The 19,657-nt window shown below is 40.5% G+C and overlaps 1 long non-coding RNA gene and 1 other non-coding gene across 4 annotated transcripts in view; one reads left to right on the forward strand and one right to left on the reverse strand.

The window, feature by feature from the left end:
• The window catches only part of LOC144085039 (uncharacterized), a 48,461-nt gene extending 30,867 nt beyond the window's left edge, over positions 1-17,594 (forward strand). For 2 of the 3 annotated variants that reach the window (XR_013303995.1, XR_013303994.1), the window contains exon 5: positions 212-420. This is a non-coding gene — a long non-coding RNA (uncharacterized LOC144085039). Of the gene's footprint in view, positions 1-211; positions 421-9,055; positions 9,103-17,521 lie in introns of those variants that run through there. The other variant, XR_013303996.1, reaches the window with a different exon arrangement.
• trnaw-cca (transfer RNA tryptophan (anticodon CCA)) lies at positions 4,403-4,474 on the reverse strand. The gene has a single exon. It is a non-coding gene; the product is annotated as a tRNA-Trp (tRNA).
• Positions 17,595-19,657: the final 2,063 nt, after the last annotated feature.

The raw sequence follows: 19,657 nt of genomic DNA on the forward strand, positions 1-19,657 counted from the left end.
CTCCATCTGTTCTCACACAACACACGGATACATACAATGTTGCAAGCGCCTTTTTTTTACACTTCTCAGCAAATTATGACTGTTGAGGGGCAAAAAAGATGCATTTTTAATTATCTGAGCGTGTTCTTGTCTTTTATGTTTTGCTCTTGTTGTTAAGACTGGTGTTATTTTTAACACCCTCACATTGCACATATGCTTTAAACCCCCACAGAAACACACCACATAGTGACCTGACAAGGGGCCGGGCAAGATGCATGCTTCTTCTGTGAGTGACAGGTGTGGCACTGAAGATGGGGGTGATTGAAGGCCAGAGAGCCTCGTTAATCAACAAGCTGACAGGTGTCATTCAGGGATTGCAAGACAATCACCACCCAAACACACACACACACACACACACACGCGTAGTATATGACAATGTTTTGTAATTTAAAGCCACATACCCAAATGTTCCAGTTGTGTTTAGTAAAGTTGTTTCTTTACAGTGAAGAGTCATAATGATTTTTATTACCTTTTTATCAGTGTGCATAATTTCGCTTAGTATTACAATTAAATTCGAAGCATTTGCTCGTTCACACAAAGAAAGGGAATAACACAGTTGCTCATCAAGGATATAAAGTGCCTGCAGTACATGGATAAGAAAGTGGAATCCTTATCTTATTGTGACACAGTGCTGCTTTATTTTTATTGGTTGACAGCATTTCCACATTCAGGCTTAGTAACTATCATTAATCACCGCCAACAAATTTTTGTTCTACCTTTGCACATTTAAATTGTTATAAATTTTTTATTTTCAACCAATATTAAGATGAATATACTATATCTATTTTTAATTACCTTTGTAAAAGATGACAGGCAATTATTTTAAATTGGTGACAATGTATATTTTCTTTTGATGTTTTAAGTCATAGATAGATTCATATAATACTACTTTAAAAATGAAACACCATTGTCAGTGGAGTTCCTCAAGGAAATCCCAAACATCTACATTTATTTTAAGGTTAGACCGAACAACAGCATAATAACACAAGAGAAACAAAACTCAACAAACATATTAAAAGGCAATGAGCATTATCATTGTGTGTGAAAAGTGTACACAGAGTTGATATTTTATGAGCTAATAATTGCAGGGCAGGTTGCTAATTAGTGCGGCCGTGTCATGTATCATCATTAGATGCTGGCGTTACACTTTTCATCTTCATTACATGTCGTTATTCATGCTCTCATTAGGCTTTTTGTTTTACTTTTACGTGCACACCCCTGCCGCGGGTGTGGTCATTAAGAGGTGGGGCAATGCTCTCTTTATTGGCCCGTATATATAGTATATATATATATATATATATATATATATATATATATATATATATATATATATATATATATATATACATACATATATATATATGTGTATGTATGTATATATATATATATATGTATGTATATATATGTATATATATGTGTGTATATATATATATATATGTATATATATATGTATATATGTATGTATATATATGTATATATGTATGTATATATATATATATATATGTATATATATTTCATCTTTCTGAAAGCCTCACAGTGCCAAATAACAAGAATATTTAAATTTGTCTTTATCGATGATGCTGACATGAGGGGATCAGTTTAAATGAAGTTGAGCATTTGCTGCGTTCATTTTCTGTAATCGATGGAAGCCACTACTGATGGCCTCTGACCCCAGTACTGACCTCAAAAGGGCTTTAACGGCACCCATTAAAACATTTATTTTTGGTGTTGGAATATTTTGAAGCCTCCTCAACTCACTTCAACATAAATCTGATCGATTAGTACTTCTGATGTTGTAAGTCTACTATTGGAGGGCAGTGAACCTTCAAACTTTTACGTGTTGCAAATTTTTATTTTTAAAAACCCTTTAGCCTTTAAATTGACTGGTTGCCACCAATGACGGAGCCATGCCCGGGTGACCGTGTGCGCTTGCCATCGCCATTTCCTTTCGTGTTATCTTAATTGTCCCGCCAAGTATGTTCAATGGTTATGTCATGGATTTACGGCCACTTTTGCCACCTCATTAATCCTGCCGTTAAAACACAGTAACCGTGCTGCTCCGGCGCATAAAAAGCGGTCTTGCCGTCGCCTCGAGCTGCTTCATCTTTTTCTTTTTTGCTCCTTTATAATTTTTTTTAAAGCTGTCTCCTTGAAGACGAGTTATTTGTATGGTATAATAATAATAATAATGATAGTAATAATAAATAATAAAAGTAAGTAAGAGGAAATTAACTGTAAAAATGTTTTAAAAAAATAATATAGAGGATGACACAAAAGACTGAATTGTTAAAATAACAATCCCATACACCAAAAATGAAGGAATAAACTATTTTATTCATGGTAAATGCAACCTTTTAAACATTTGATTTCGGAAACTATGGAATTTTCACTTGTTTAAAATTACCTCCTGCAGACAGCGTCTTCCTGTACGAATGCATTCTTAAAATCTGCTGTTGTGATTACTCATTGATCGCTGTAACATCTCAGCTAGGATCATGTGAACTTCATACTGAATTAACCAACTAAAATGGCAGCATGTTTACTTACTTACTCATGTCTGCCAATACCTACAGAATTTAGTTTAGTTTTTTTTTGAGCAAGGGTAGTATATCTGAGTTCAGATAAGAATGTGAGCGCATGTGATTCCCGTTGTGAGTTGAAATCACATCAGGGTGATTTGAGTGTCAGCTATTGTTTGCATCATTTAAGCACAGCCATTTGTGTTGGCTACACATCAGAAAATCCAGCATTATTATGTACTATTACTACTTTAAGGGTGTGTTACTCATTCATTCATTTTCTGAACCACCAATCCTCACAATGGTCGGGAGGGGTGCTGGAACCTATTCAAGCTGACTTCGGGCACCAGGCGGGAACTGGTGGTGAACCAATCGCAGCTCACGTGGAGTCAGATAACCATTCACGCTCAAACTCAGACCTAAGGGCAATTTAGAGTCTTCAACCAGCTAACATGCATGTTTTGGGGATATGGGGGGAAAGCGGAGTACCTGGAGAAAACCCTTGCAAGCCTGGGGAGAATGTGCAAACTCTACACAGGAAGGACGCACCTGAGATCAAACCCTCGACCCCAGAACTGTGAGGCCGACGCGCTACCACTCGATCACCGAGCCGCCCCGTAAATTACACAATTAAATTGAATACATTCTATAATCACCGTCTCTTATTTCAGGCCTAAATTTTACAATATTTTTATGTGTATTAGCCACACCACACTAAAAATCACAGGTGTAAAAAAAAAAATAGGTGGGGCGGTGTGTGTGTGTGTGAAGAAACGGCTAAAATGAAAATCTGAAATTTATATATGTCTAAATTTGAGAATTTTATAAAATCTTAAATTACTTTAAATAGAACAATGATCAATAATTAAAACATTAAAAATAGCATAATAATACCTGAGCCGCCTCGTGGTGTAGAAGTTCACTTGCCTGACTTCGGTGCGGGCAAGCGTGGGCTCGATTCCCGCTGGTGGCTGTTTGATTGGGAGTGCGGGTGGTTGTTTGTCTCTCTGTGTGCCTGATGACTAACTGGCGACCGGTTCACGGTGTTGTCTGCCTTTCGCACCAAGACAGCTGGCAATCCCCGCAACCCTTTTGAGGATGGGAGGTATGGAAGATAAATGAATGAAGGAATAATAGTCTCATCTCATCTCATTTTCTGAACCGCTTTATCCTTATTAGGGTCACGGGGGGTGCTGGAGCCTATCCCAGCTGACTCCGTGCCAGAGGCGGGGGACACCCTGAATCAGTGGCCAGCCGATCGCAGGGCACAAGGAGATGGACAACCATGCACACTCACCCATAACTAGGGGCAATCTAGAGTGTCCAATCAGCCTACCATGATTGTTTTTGGAATGTGGAAGGAAACTGGAGTACCCGGAGGAAACCCACACAGGCCCGGTGAGACACAGGTGGACATGACCAGGATTTGAACCCAGGACCCGAGAGCTGTGAGGCCAACGCGCTAAAACAGAGGGATAACACATAGGATATATTATACAATGTGATTTACTGCATTTGTAATGCAAAAAACAAAATAAAAACATCAGTCAATTTCTTTGATGGAATTAATAGTATACGTTCACATTAAAATAGGACAAAATAGTGTATACATAAAACAATAATAATTACTGTTACAAAAATTCTCAACATTAGTCATTTGAATATTTATACATTTGATCAGAACTGTCAAAAAGTTAATAATAGAGATGATCCCTGACCAAAATACTTTCAATATTTTCAAATATAGAAGTGACAGAGCAGAGTTGAAAATGTCCACCCTGACCTTTTTCAACATGAATGGTTTTGCTTAAACAACACAAATACTGCGGAATCTTGAATTAAATTGACCCTGATGTGATTTGAACACACAACCTTCTGATCTGGAGTCAGACGCGCTACCATTGCGCCACAGAGTCACATTTACAGTACCTGCAAAAGTATGAATTCTCCTCACAACAGCCTGAAGAACTGAGCATCCCTGCTTCTCTTCCATCTTCAGGTCTCAAAATAACAATACAGAAAGACTCTTAAATAAGCAGAAGGGCAAATTATCCACAAATAACAAAGGTTTTACTGTATCATATTGCTAATGAGCATTAGGTAATAGTTCAAAGGCAATCAAAGCTTTATCCAATTACAGGCACGCCATATATAGGGCCCTTTTGTTCCTTTCGAATACTGAAAAATGCACCTGTTAGAAATCAAAAATCTAACATTCTGAATATAATGCTGGACCATTGACGGCGGTAGACGTCAGTTTGAAGTGGGACATGCTAAGACTGAACGAGTTGAAGGCAACCATTGTCAATGTGTGTGCATGTGTGCCTGTGTCAGAGGCGGAAAAACTGCAGCAGCAGTAATTGCCTGACCTTTACGGCAGGCAGGATAGTCTCATTAAGCCTGATGGATAATGATGGCGCTGCTTCGTGAAGCACCGCGATAATGAAACAACAGCCTTCATGCTGGAGGCCGTACGTGTGTGTGTGGGTGGGTGGGGGTGCGACAGAAGGCTGATAACCCAGCGAGAGCGGCCCTTTCTGGGATAACGATGGCATGCCGTGTACCAACCCCTCCACCCGACTCCCGGCAGTGTCAGCCTTCTGAGGCGCCTGGGCCGGGTCAGGGCCATGTGTCAGTCGTGTCGGTGACGTCTGCCGTTGATTGGACGCCTTCATGTGGCTAAATTGGCACCTGTTACCATTAAATTTAATGAGTAGGTTTGTATGCAAATCAGCTTCTAGTGGCTTTTTGAAAGCATTTTATTTTTACACACAAATGTTGCTGTTTGATTTTTTTTATTATTAGCAGTGACATAGATATATGTTGGATTCTAATATGGTTCTATATCTGTCTGTCTGCATCCATCTATTCCTTTTCCAATTTCATCTACTAATCATTGAGAATTTTAACTCATCATCTATTCTCTCTAAATTGACCATATATATAACAACAAATGCCTTTATTGTATAAATAATTGTTCATTAAATAATATGAATGCAAATCCAAATGAATAAAAAGTTGAATTAATTTTACATTGTAACATTTGAAAATGTAATTACAAAATATATATAACATTCATCAATTCTTACATATGAAAATTATCAACACAATCACCTTCTTGCTACTGCACCAAAGTGAATTTCCTGAGTACCGGATGAATAAAGTTTAATCTAATCTAATCTGATCTCAAATTAAGAATTAGTATTAGTCATAGTAGTAGTATGATGGAAATAGAAGCAGGATAATAATATCAAGAAACATATAGCAATATAAGTAGCACAAATATCATAGAATGAGTATGAATATGAACATATAGAAAGAATATCAATACAGCAAATAAGAATTTTTTTTCTTGAATGTAAATTGTTGTTATTGGTTCATAATTTTACACAATTTTTCCATATGAAAGTTGAAGAATCATCAACATTGTCAATGGTTCTATGGCAATGATATTAATTTTCCTCCTAATTTCAAATCCAATCAATGGTCTATTGTCATTCAACAGGAAAAACACTGATCAAACAGGGAAATTGTTCAATTCGTGTTGGAATTCCACAAATAGAAACAATAGATTCATTAGTTCATTTTCCGTTCCACTTATCCTCACAAGAGTCACGGGGGTGCTGGAGCCTATCCCAGCCAATAGTGGGACTGGGACTGAGTTAGTTTCTAGCTAATCGCAGGGGACAATGAGACAAACAACCTTTCACACTCACACTTGGTAGAGTTTTCAACCAGCCTACCATGCATGTTTTCGAGATGTGGGAGGAAACCGGAGTACCTGGAAGAAACCCACGCAGGCACGGGGAAAGCATACAAACTCCACACAGGAAGATAGGAACCTACCGGGGTTTGTACCCTCGATCTCAGAGCAATGAAGCGGAGATGCTAACCACTCTTTCAACGTGTCCCCTAAAAACAATACAATTTATTTCAAATGTGCCTTGTGATTGGCTGGCAAGTGATTCAATGGTTACCCCACCTAATACCCATAGTAAAATGGGATTCCCAGCACCCCCGCAACCCTTGTGAGGATAAGTGGCTTGGAAGATGAATGAAAATGAGGATCCAGTCCATCCGCCAAAACCAGCAGGGGGTGCTGACACCTTGACAACCATTTTCTCATTCCAAGACTAGAAGACCCCATTCTCTGATCACCCACCCACTTCTTCTCTTCACTCTTTCTTTCTTTCTTTCTTTCTTTCTTATGTTTGCACGATTTTGCAGCATGACACAAAAAATAAGCAGAAAGAAACTTAAAGCACTCAGCAGCAAAATAAGTTTTGCGTATTTAAAAAAATATATATATTAACAAGGGTGACCCGCCGGCGCGAGTGGTTAGCACGTCGGCCTCACAGCTACGGGGTCCTCGGTTCAAATCCAGGTTGGTCCACCTGGGTGGAGTTTACATGTTCTGTGTGGGTTTTCTCTGGGTACTCTGGTTTCCTCCTACGTTCCAAAAACATGCATGTAAGGTTGATTGGACGCTCTAAATTGCCCCTAGGTATGAGTGTGTGCGGGGTTGTCTGTCTCCTCATGCCCTGCGATCAGTTGTCCACCGATTCAGATTGTCCCCTGCCTCTGGCCTGAAGTCAGCTGGGATAGGCTCCAGCACCCCCGCGACCCTAATGAGAATGAAGTGGTTCAGAAAATAAATGAATGAATATATATTAACAATAAAGCTTTAAAAAGACAAAATGTACGTGCACGCTGATGCACATAATTTGACAATTGTCACATTTTGTTGCGATTAAAAAGGGCTTTTTATTCACCACGTTGAACTATTCGGGTCACATGAAATGTCCCATTAATTACACAATCATAATTATTATAACTTTCAATCATCCCCCAATTATTCAACTTGTTCCATTATGTATGCTGGTAATTAATTCAGGTTCTTAATTATTATCATCCACGCTGTAGATGCTCAAATGGAACTGCTGTGTGACATACGAGGCCATTGATGATTTGTCACATTGTTTTAGAAGATTCATGTAAAGAATAGAGGCAGTTGAATTCATAATAATTAAAACTAGTGACTAACTTTTTACTCAGTGGATAAAAAATACACAAAATTGGAACAAGTGAAAACTAAACCTAAACTCACGTTCTTAAAAGGAAAGAAAGACAAGTAATAAGACCCATTGTAGTAAATGTTATGATAATTCCTAAGATTTAAGCGTGACATATTAAATTATAAATGGGAAAATGAGTGCGAGGATGACTTATTAAATTTTTCTCATGTAAAAATAAGAATTTAAAAAATACAAAATTAATATGAATACTTAATAAGTTCTATCCTTTTTTGACTTACTAAAAAGCGCTCAGTAAAATATTATTACCTATGTTAACTAGATGATTTAATGAACAATATAAGTGGATCAGTATGATACAATATATTGCTGCCTCCAAGGTTTGTGTTTGACAAATGTTCCTTCCTTTCAAAACCAATTGTTTCTAAGCATCTCTGCTCATACATCTCATATCTCTCCTCATAATGTACAAATGTCCACAAGTCTCTCGTGTCAGTTATTTCCACAACGATACAGCCACACTACAATCTAATAATTGATGTTTGATGACAATATTACCTTTATGACTTCATTTGCTCTCAACTAAAATAAATGTCTACCCACTCTTGCACCAGCTGATCGACGATACGCCTTTAATAGAAGTGGGGTTGTAGGTATCCAAACTCATATTTTGAGTTGTAGCTATGAAGATCTAATATGAGAGATACAGAAAAAATAGTGCAGTTATGAGGATAATATTATGTTCTCTCTCTCTGTCTCTCTGACTCTCTGACTCTCTCTCTCTCTCTCTCTCTCTCTCTCTCTCTCTCTCTCTCTCTCTCTCTCTCTCTCTCTCTCTCTCTCTCTTGCTCCTCTCTCTCTCTCTCTCTCTCTCTCTCTCTCTCTCTCTCTCTCTCTCTCCTCTCTCCTCGCTCCTCTCTCTCTCTCTCTCTCTCTCTCTCTCTCTCTCTCTCCTCTCTCTCTCTCTCTCTCTCTCTCCCTCTCTTTTAAATGATATTCTATTTTTACGTCTAGTTTTATTGATTTTCATTCAAATTTAGACTATATGTACATGTAGAATTGTTGAAGTTGTCTAAAAATTGTAGCATTTCATTTGACATCATGCATAAAATGTTATTACCTTTAGGTATTTATTTATTAAGGTTTTTAAATTGTGATTGTAATATTGTAGTACATACATTTCTATATAATATTACAATCACAATTAAAAAAAAAAACTAAATTATTATATAACCCAAAGAAAACCCACGCAGGCCCCAGGAGAACATGGAAACTCCACTCAGGAGGACCGAGGTGGATTTTAACCCAGGACCCCAGAGCTGTGAAGCCGACGGACTCACCACTCAAGCTGCCGGGCCGCAGTATCAGTTGTGATACAATAAAATGTTCACTAGTTTATTTTTTCCATTTCTTCTACATGTTTCTTTCAGCATGTAACATTTGGTTGTATCCTCTAATTTACAGGGAAAAACAACAGGAATGAAAATACAAATCAACCATCAGCTTGTGTGGTAAGTACACTTTGTGCTTCTACGTGCTTTCTGAGAGAGGCTGAGAGGGCATGTATGGTGTGGATCAGCACTGTGATAGCGGAACCCCCCCCACCCCACCCCTTCAAGATCCTGCTGGGCCTCCCAACCCAGGACCCAAGGGGAAGGTCACAAGTTCAGCTACCTTTTTGTGCAGCAACACGTTTTAATGCAACTTTTCTTAACATTGCGTCGACTGTCTCCACCTAGCTGCAGTGGCAGCCAAGTAGTTAAGATTGTTGACACAAAATGTAAAAGTGTAAGGCTGGCCAAGTTAACGCGTTAACTCTAAGTTAAATTGCAAATAAAGGAATCGTAATTAATCATAATTCGAATTGGAATCTTTGTCAAGCTTTTGTAAAAACACTACTTTTGCACATGATTGTATTTGTCCCTAAACTTATGTGGATAGAAATGTCACATGCCATGAAATGTCGTTTTAGCAGTCTGCAGTCTCCACTTTGTTGCAGCACTCTCTCTGCTTGCTAACACCAACATATCAACCTCGGAATTTGGACGACATGCTGAATTTCATCATCTATTAGCGGTGAAGCAGATTTATTCAGCTTGGTTTTCTCTCAGTGTGCTGGACTTAGGGGATCAGACGGTCGTGGTTATCAATCTGGGAGGCTTTAAGGGAGCCCGCTGATGGATTTTCCCCATATTTCACGGGCCAGACCTCTGCAAACAGAATAGCCTGCTGTGCTAAAGAAAACAATGTGCTCCTGAGCTGCAAAATATCATCCATCAAGCCACCAGGCAGCAGAACTCGGGTGGAAATGTTAGAAAGCGTGAGACATGTGGCTTGGAGGGATACCTGCTTTTCACATCAGACGCATAGGCCTACTCGCCGACTGCCATCGCTCGCTTCTGAAAGTCGCCCGCGTATCCTGAAACCCGAGTTTTGGAGCGGCTCTGACGCGCCGACTGCCATCAATCAGACGTTGGAGGCCAGTCGAGGAGGTATTCCGGGAGATTAATTGTGTTCCGTCATTCATGGCCTGGTGTAAACCACTGAAGGCTCCAGCTAAGAGGGATCCTGTGGAGGGGGTGAAAGTGGGGTTTCTTCCGTAGCAAGAAGATTAGGAAACACATATATTTTACTATTTAATATAGATGAAAATTCCTGGAAAATACATTTCCCCTCAGAATTTGCACCTTGTGCATATTGTGTAAAATACAACTTTTTACTGTGTTGCTACTGTGTGTAAAAATATTTTCTCATAGAAAGGCCATTTTGACCTGTGTATTTCCAGGATTTAAAAGGGCTAAGCCCCTTTCACGCAGGCATGTAGGCCAGGTCAAGGTCAACATTTTGTTACTTTAGTGATTTGGACTTTCCTTTTACTTGAAGTAAGGTATATAGGGTTGTATTTCAATTGACATATTCCTTTCGCAGTGTAACGTCATTAGGCCCTTAGAACATCTTGATATAAATTTTGTCATTTCCTCATTCGGCTGGACCACACAAACTAGAAACAATTTGCGAAATCTCTATTCTACTGCCAAGAAAAGGCTGTCTACGCTGATAAAGAAATGAGTTTCCCCCTCACTCCAAAGAGCAAAAAAATACCTTATGGTCAAATTTTAATAGCGGTTAGTTAATAGTGGTTAGTGTGTCGGCCTCACAGTTCTGGGGTCGAAGGTTCGATCCCAGGTTGGAGTTTGCATGTTCTCTCCGGTCAATGTGAATGGTTGTCTGTCTCCTTGTGCCCTACTATTTGCTGACCACTGGTTTGTGGTGTCCGCCACTTGGTGCCCGTAGTTAGCTCGGATAGGCTCCAGCACCCCCTGCTACCCTTGTGAGGATAAGCGGTTCAGAAAATGAATGAAAGAATGAAAAAATGAACGAATGGACGATTGAACGAATGAACGAATGAACGAATGAACGAATGAACGAAAGAACGAACGAACGAACGAACGAACGAACGAACGAATGATTGAACGAACAAACGAACGGATGAATGAATGAATGAATGAATGGATGAAAGAACGGACAGACGAACAAACGAACGGATCAAGGAATGAATTACATTTTTATGTTTGAAGAAAAAAAGCAAACACTAAGGAATACACCCCCCAAAATTCCCTCAGTGCCAAACAGACAGTGATATTTAGGCTACGTTTACACTGCCGAGTGTGATGCCCAGTTGGATTTTTTGTTAATTCTGGTATTTTTGTGTAGCTGTTAAAGTTGCACAAACATATGCCACTCACAGTGTGAAGGGAATGCATCTGTGTCGTTACACTCATAGTTCTCACGTGTCGCAGTTATGACAGAAGTAAATATGGCCGTCGGGAGTTATTTTTTGGCAATTTTTTTTGACAGCATTGTTTTTCAACTGAAAGCTTCATGTGCGGTATAAACAAAATAAAAAAGATTTTTTTTGTGCCTGTTTGTTTTGTTGAACAATAGTGATGTATTTTACTTGTTGATGACATATAGACTGGATGTGTAGGGATGAGTGTTCATATTTTAGAGACATTGAATAAATTTTCAATTTTTATCCACACAAAAAATAGGCCTAGGTCAGATTTGAAAACATCTGGATCTGCACATATCAGATATTTCACTAATGAGTAAAAAAATAGGAATTGATGTTCGGTTTGAACAAAGCTTCACCTGTCCTTGCATAAGTGGGTTACTGCCAAAAGAAAAGAGTTGGCTGCATGGAAATGTGGCCACTCCTTTTTTTTAGTCTTTTAGTACCTATGTTGATGCCCAAAATTAGAAGTCCTGATATTAAAAAGGAAAGGTCCAAATCAGTTAATAAATTTGCCTGTACAAAACCACCCCTCCCATACTTCCTATCAAAGAAGTAGTTTATCTGTGTTGCTATTTTGTGTAAGAGGAACGAATATAAAAATGGGACAGTCTAAATTGGACCACTATTTTCCCAGTTTCCAAATGTGTAGTGCTGTCAAAGATAGCCAATGAGTTAAGATACAGTAATACCTTGACATAAGAGTGCCCCAAGATATGAGAAATTTTAGATACAAGTAAAATTTTGAGCAAATATTTGCCTCGAGATACGAGACTAATTTTGAGATACGAGCAGCCAGGTGGCTGAGAGGCGAGAGGCTGCTAATGATTTCTTTCTCGCCACATCTCCCTCGTGTAAAGATATCTATGAGCACTGGGCAGATCATTGCATTTTTCCGTGTTTTTTTGCGTTACTAGTCAGTGCAGAATTGAGGGAAAAACAATGGGTCCAAAGCAAGAAGGTGCAATGAAGGGTAGAGCAAAGAAAAGGCGCATGGTGACAATCGATATTAAGCATTGAATAATCGAAAAACATCAGAGTGGTGTACGGGTGACGGCGCTGGCCCGCCTGGACAAGTTGGCAAGTAGTCATGCGTTATCCTATTGTAAAGGACATTTGTGTGCGTCATTTTCGTAATATTTTGAAGGGGAGACAAAAGCAAACAACCCTTTATAGGTTCCTTTAAAACCTTAGGCTTAAAGTGAAGGTGAAAACGAGGCAAAACGAGCCGGAAGAAGAAAAGTAATAAAATGAAAACAAAATTAGAATTAAGTTTAGTGTAAGGTAAGATTAAAACTTATTTTGAAGTGTTTCTGTATCGTAATCTAAGTTAATTTAAGTTAAATTTATGTTTATGTTATGTCACGAGCGCGTTGTCGTCCAAAAAGTCTCTCTCTCGCTCTCTCCCTCTCTCTCTCCCTCTCTCGCTCTCCCTCTCTCTATCCCTCTCTCCCTCTCTCTCTCCCGCTCTCTCCCTCTCTCTCTCCCTCTCTCCTTCTCTCGCTCTCTCGCTCTCTCCCTCTCTCTCTCTCTCTCTCTCTCTCTCTCTCTCTCTCTCTCTCTCTCTCTCTCTCTCTTCTCCCTCTATCCCTCAGCCTCTCCATCCCTCTCTCTCCCTCTCTCTCCCTCTCTCTCCCTCTCTCTCCCTCTCTCTCCCTCTCTCTCCCTCTCTCTCCCTCTCTCTCCCTCTCTCCCTCTCTCTCCCTCTCTCTCCCTCTCTCTCCCCCCTCTCTCTCTCCTTTTCTTTCTCTCTCTCTCTCCCTCTCTCTCTCCCCCCCCCCTCTCTCTCCCTTTCTTTCTCTCTCTCTCCCTCTCTGTCTCTCTCCCCTCCACGCACTCCGCGTTGTACTGAATAATGTCTCATTTTAGTATTGAACATCATAACCACTAGATAGTTATTTGTTACTCTGTTAGTAGATGGTGAATTAGAACCAATGAAAATATGTTTTCCATTGTAATATCCTGTTTTTGGTGTTTTTCAGAGGGTGGGACTGAATTAATTTGTATTTAGTTCATTGGACCTCAGTGTTCGGATTTAGGTTAACGTGTTTTCTTGTCATTGGTACTGAAAAAGTTAGGGACATGTACACAGACATTCAATTCCCCCTTGTCTCTTCATGTACATCCTCATTGACTTCTTTATTTGAGCACCCCTAGGCAAAAGCACTGCTGTGATTTTCCTTATGATGACCTGCAGGGACAAGCAAAGACACCTGGCACATTACCAATGATAACTAATCTATTAAATTTGACTGATGGCCTCATTAAAAGGTTCAAATATAAGTCTAAGCCTATGTGTTAATGACCTGTTAATGTTTCTGTCAATTACCAGGCGTGCTAATGAAACCTACAATGACACCGTATAACTGCTAATAGTTAAACTTGAATCTCCATCCCAACATCACACTAGAGGTTAAGTGGGCTCTTGATGGTGGTTATGGTTGGACATGGTAGAAGCCTATCTTAGCTGACATCTTTGGAAAGGTGGACTACACTCTGAACTGGTCATCAGTCAATAATAGGTCCCACATTGAGATAAACAACCATTTGCTGTCATACACACACTGTTTCTGATCAGGACTTGATCCCACTTGCCTGCGCCAATTAAGGCAAAGGTAACACTACTCCATCAGAGACTTCTGCAACACCAACATTTAAGAAAAAATACACATATTAATGAACTTGGGCTCTCAGGCCTACGCCCGCCTTACAAACTCGGCTAATAGCTTAGCTATGCTTTGTTATAGTGATGTGTATGTAACCGTGGGGGTGCTGGAGCCTATCCCAGCCAACTACAGCCAGAAGGTGGAGCTCATTCTGAATTGGTCACCAATCAATTGCAGGGCACAAGGAGACGATCAACCATATGGGGACAACAAGAAGTTCAGAACCCACTTGTGATTGACCTGTCCTGTCCAGAACTGTGAGGCAGTGCGATACAATAGATAAAGATTCAATTTCCAATAAACGTAATGGATGGTGGGATTGAGTTTCGAACAACGAGTTGATTTTGTTTCCAATGCAAAGTTTTCGGAAAGTGCACTTCTAAACTTTACCCTTATGCTTGCTTCTAAAGTTGCATAATAATAATGTCTCTTTTGCATTTGTCTTACCGCAATAGGGATATTTAGGTCATTTCATTTGTAATCCTATTTGAAAATCCAAAATTATCAAGAATTTTTTTTCTTAATGATTTTTTTCTTTATTTTTTCTGTAATTTGAGACAAAGCAACTTCCTTTTCCAAGGAGAGTAGGTAGATGAAGAACAGGGGGCCTTCCCAAAGAGGGGGTTATTTACGTTGCCACATGCAGATGTTAATTACGTGATTATTAGGTTTGTATTCAGATTCACTGTTATGAAACCTCAGCACCATACTGAGCCCTCCAGAAACGGGCTGTCGCCTCGTCGCTTGGTGTTCATGTCACTCTCCTTCGCCAGCTGTGCCATCCAAATGGTCCATAACTTTGTCTCTTGCCACCACCCCCTCCCTTCTGACATCTAATATGCCCTGACAACCTGACACAGCGTACAATCCAGACCCTGGCTCCATATGCTTTCAATTGAATTTAGCGAGAGAAGTGGGGGGCCGGTGCGGTAGAGGAAAGGATGGAGGACTGGGACAAGATGAAAGCTCAGGGCCCCAATCGCCTCACCATCCTTCATTCTTCCCAAATTGTATGCCTGCCCCCCATTCTCCCTATCCTTCCCCTCCCATAATGCATTAATACCCCCCAGAAAAGTTTCAAATGATAGCTTCGCCATCAAAAGACTCCGCTAATATGTTAAAGATCTGTAAGGGGAAAAGGCCATTATTAAGCCAATTAGAAGGCACAAGTGGAAGAGTAGGCAAAGTATGGCCCAAGGGTCTCATTGGCCACATGTAGCCAATACTTGGGTTAAAGTCAATATTATTGTAATTTTATATATTCAGAATTACTATATATAACATATTGAAGTGTGTAGTCAATTCTTTCCCAACAGAGAATGTGATGATGCTAATTGTGTCGTTCCCCCAGTCTCACAGAGTTAGTTTTTTTTGTGAATCCTGTTATCCCAGTACCTTCTAATGATCCTCACAAGCGTCACGGGGGGTGCTAGAGCCTATCCCAGCTGACTTAGGGCCGGAGGCAAGGGACACCCTGAATTCGTGGCCAGCCAATCGCACGGCACGAGGAGACGGCCAACCATTCACCCTCACACTCATACCTAGGGGCAATTTAGAGTTTTCAATCAGCCTATCATGCATGTCTTTGCAATGTGGGAGGAAACTGGAGTACGTACTTGGAGAAAATCCACACAGGCTCGGGGAGAACATGCGAACTCCACACAGGTGGACCGACCTGGATTTGAACCCAGAACTGTGAGGCCAACGTGCTAACCATTCACCCGCTGGGCTGCCGGTAACCAATTTAATTTTTTTTTGCAGTTTTGCAAGTTAATTGTAAAACTTCTTTGTGTGTCTTAACGTCTACATTATACTGCCCTCTTGTTTCCAAAGTGTACATGCTAGAAGGAGTATCACAGTAACTCATTGTCTACAAGTGCCGTCAATGAACATCCAGTTTTTGTCCAACTTTACGTCTTTTTGAGTCTATCCGTTTTTGCTACCGAAACTCGTAGCTCGTTTTGTGTTTTTGCTGCTTTTCTGTCTTAATGATTTGGCGATTCTTAATGATCCCATTGACTTTGATTTGCTTTGTACTTTGTGCTTTTTGCTTTTGCTTTGTTGTTCTGCGGCCTTTGACTGTACTGTCTAACTTATAACTATGCCTTTTCTTGCTACTGTCACAATGAAATTTCCCGAATACGGGATGAATAAAGTCATCCAATCCAATCCAATCCATTTGAAATTGGAATGCTGGTGGCGGTCACTCACTGCCAGCTGATACTGTCCCAATGTACTGGACATCCATCACTGCCTATGTAGAATTTGTTTTCAACCACATCTGCATTTTAGAAAATATTTTTGAGCAATGGTTTGACTTCCCCAGTTCGCACATGGTGACTGTCCGACCCTGGTGCTGGATTTTAAAGGGGGAGATCTTACAGTATGCTCTGGTGGCAGCAAGATGGAAGAAATGAGACTAATACTCTAAGAGCAATTTTCCTAATTATGCAGCATGGAGCGGCTGGTTTGTCCGTGGGATTGGAGAGACAGAAAGTATTAACTCTTTAATGTGACTAACTAAGTGACTCAGGTTGGGCCAGGCCCTTAATGACTTAATGGAAGTCATGATGTAAGGTAAAGCCATATGTGCGCATGCTGGAGGTCGGTAGAGTACGAGGCTGGACTCGCTCCAACAGTAAAGCAGTCTGCTAAAACATTTGTTAGAGGAGACAAGTTATCGATTCTTTTTTCATATTTAAAACCTCTGGTGATTAATGTGTAATGTTTTCCATTTTTAATAGCTGTGTCAATGCAATTGTAAAGAAAAATATATACTTGTTTTTCCACGAAGGTGATATTAATAGAAATCTCAAGTTTTTAGTGGGCACAGATTCGTAAAAAATAAAGTTTCCGTTCAAGTCTTATTTTAGTACAAAACAGTACACTATCACGGACCTGTCTATAAGCAGCAGGTGTCCAAATTTGATTATAGATTATTTACCTAATAACTTAATACAATTTTATCCAACCGCCTGAGTGGTTAGCGCGTGACCCACGCTAATGCCCGCAGTTAGCTGGGATAGGCTCAAGCACCCCCTGCCACCCTTGTGAGAATAAGCAGTTCAGAGAATGAATGAAGGCTGATTAGACGACCAAACGTCCGGCGACCAAACGTCTGGTGACCAAACGTCCGAGTACCATCTCATTGTGCCCTGCGATTGGCTGACCACCAATTCAGGGTGTCCCCCACCTCTGGGCCGGAGTCAGCTGGGATAGGCTCCTGCACCCACCGCGGCCCTAATGAGGATAAAGCGGTTCAGAAAATGAGAGAGGGAGGGAGAGAGAGAGAGAGGGCGGATGAAAAAAATATCCAGAAAGATTTGAGAGAACAAAAATCTAATCTGTTACAGTATGTCCTCCTCCCCAAGATCCCCTAGTATCATAGAGCTGATCCACTGTTCCACAGCCAGGACAAAAACCACAATGTTCCTCTTGAATTCGAAAACTACGAACTCCTCCTATCTTCAGGTTTTGCTTCAGAGAACACCAAAGCCGCTTGTACCCATCAGCTGTCTTTGGAGTACCGCTCCCCAAAAAGGCCTGACAGGACATCCACGTGTCGTTATTGACAATCCACGATGAGTGCAGAAGTCCAACAATAGAACACCGCTCGAGTTCTGATCAGGGAGGCTGTTATTCCTAATCAGGCCCCTCCAGGTCTGACTGTTATTGCCCACGTGATCATTGAAGTCGCCCACCAAGAACAAGGGAATCCCCAGGAGGGGCACACTGCAGCAGCTCATCCAAGGATTTCAAAACGGGTGGGTACTCTGAGCCGCTATTTGGTGCAGGCCCAGCCACCAGGCACTCACCATCAGCCGCTTCCATTCTTTAATTGTGTTATTCGTCATTAAATGTTTCCTGAGTCATTCTTTGTCTGGTCCCTCACCTTGGACCAGTTTGCTATGGGTGACCCTACCAAGGGCAGAAGACCCCAGACAAAATAGGTCTTAGGATCATGAGGACACACAAATCCCAACATCACAATAACGTAATGACTCATTGTGGGGATATTTTGAACAATTTTATTTCGATCTACAACCAATCAAGAATAAAGGGTACTTACTGTATTTCATCCAGTGAGTTCTTGGTTGTCTCCACATGTACTGCCATTAGCTGTCAAACAATGCGCCAAACATGTACCCTATTTCTCTCACTCAAAAACAAGCATGATGTACATTTCATAGATAGTTCTTAGGGCTTAGAAAAGAGCTGGATTTGACATTTTTGGCCAGAGTATCAGAGAATTGTCTATGGTTTGTCACTTCATTGTGGAAAATTCAGTGCAAATTGTCAATTCATTTGTCGTATGCATAAGACAACAAAAGCCCATCAGATGAAGTCGATGCTAAGTGATGACTGCTACTGATTTTGCAGGTGAAGCAACACATTAGGTTTTCTCTGATGGAGGTCAGAAAGATTGAGATTCACTCTCATCCATCACACTGGGGCCTGACTCTGTTGAGAAATAGTGATACCGGTTCGGGAAGCAATTAATTTCATGCCACCTTCGGTTTATGATGTGTTTAAGCAGCAGCGGATTGTCAAGTACTTATTTATACATATTTTCCAACTGCTCTCGTCAAACACCTGGTGCCATTTCTATGCCGTTATCGGGTCAATGAAACCCGGTGACCTCAGACAAGCATAAAAAGGCTCAATGCAAGAGAGCAAGCAGGGGATCATTGATTAAGTTCATAACTCGATCTAAACTGCCACGATGAAGAAAAAGCAATAAGTGTAAATCTAACTCTGACATAAGCGCAAGAAAATCAACATGGTAAAGTCAGAGATTTTATGAGCTTCTTATGCAGGATGACTATTGATTGTCCGGATGTGCAACGCAGCAATTTTCAGCTTGGAATTGTGCTGCCTTTTGCAAATTGTCTAATTATGGGAACTCAGGTGAGCTGGGAATCAACATGTGATTTATGGATGATCCTTAGACTGTTTGAGTTGCAGTTGGGTTTTTAGCAGATTACCTGCTGATGTGTACTTAGATGAAAGCAAAAATGGCAGAAACTAAGAAAGAAGTCAGATTAAAAAAGGAGAGACGACCAAATGTTCTAATTACATTGGTACTTTGACTTTCAAATTTGATTTGTCCTGTGACCAAGCTCATAACTACAACTACTTGATTTTGATCTTTCTCACTGAAGAAATGAATTTAACAATTCCGCATAAAGCTATATCATAAAAACCCTGTTCTTTGTTTTAATATTACACGAAGTGCTGTACTTGTTACGAGGGGATGTGCAGAGAGCATAGTGCAACCGAAATGCAGGGAACCAGGCAGACACGGGGAAAGAACGTGCACTAACGTAACTTAGACTTGTACGCGAAAACCAAAAAGCGGAGAAAGCGACAAAACACAAGGGGAACGAGGAGCCTGAACGGGAACGAGGAGCACTGGATGTGACCGGGGAGCAGGAACATAACTGAACAAGGCAGGGTAGAAAATGGCATAAACAGCAGACGGTCCGACAAGAACTGACAAAAACACAGGGTTTAAATAGACAGACATGGTTTGTTGAGACAATTAGAAAAACCTAGGTGACACAAGAGGCAGCGAGCAGGAGAGACACCAGGGGTGGGGAAATGACA

Source organism: Stigmatopora argus, chromosome 11, assembly GCF_051989625.1.
Source record: "Stigmatopora argus isolate UIUO_Sarg chromosome 11, RoL_Sarg_1.0, whole genome shotgun sequence".
Taxonomy (NCBI): Eukaryota; Metazoa; Chordata; class Actinopteri; order Syngnathiformes; family Syngnathidae; genus Stigmatopora; species Stigmatopora argus.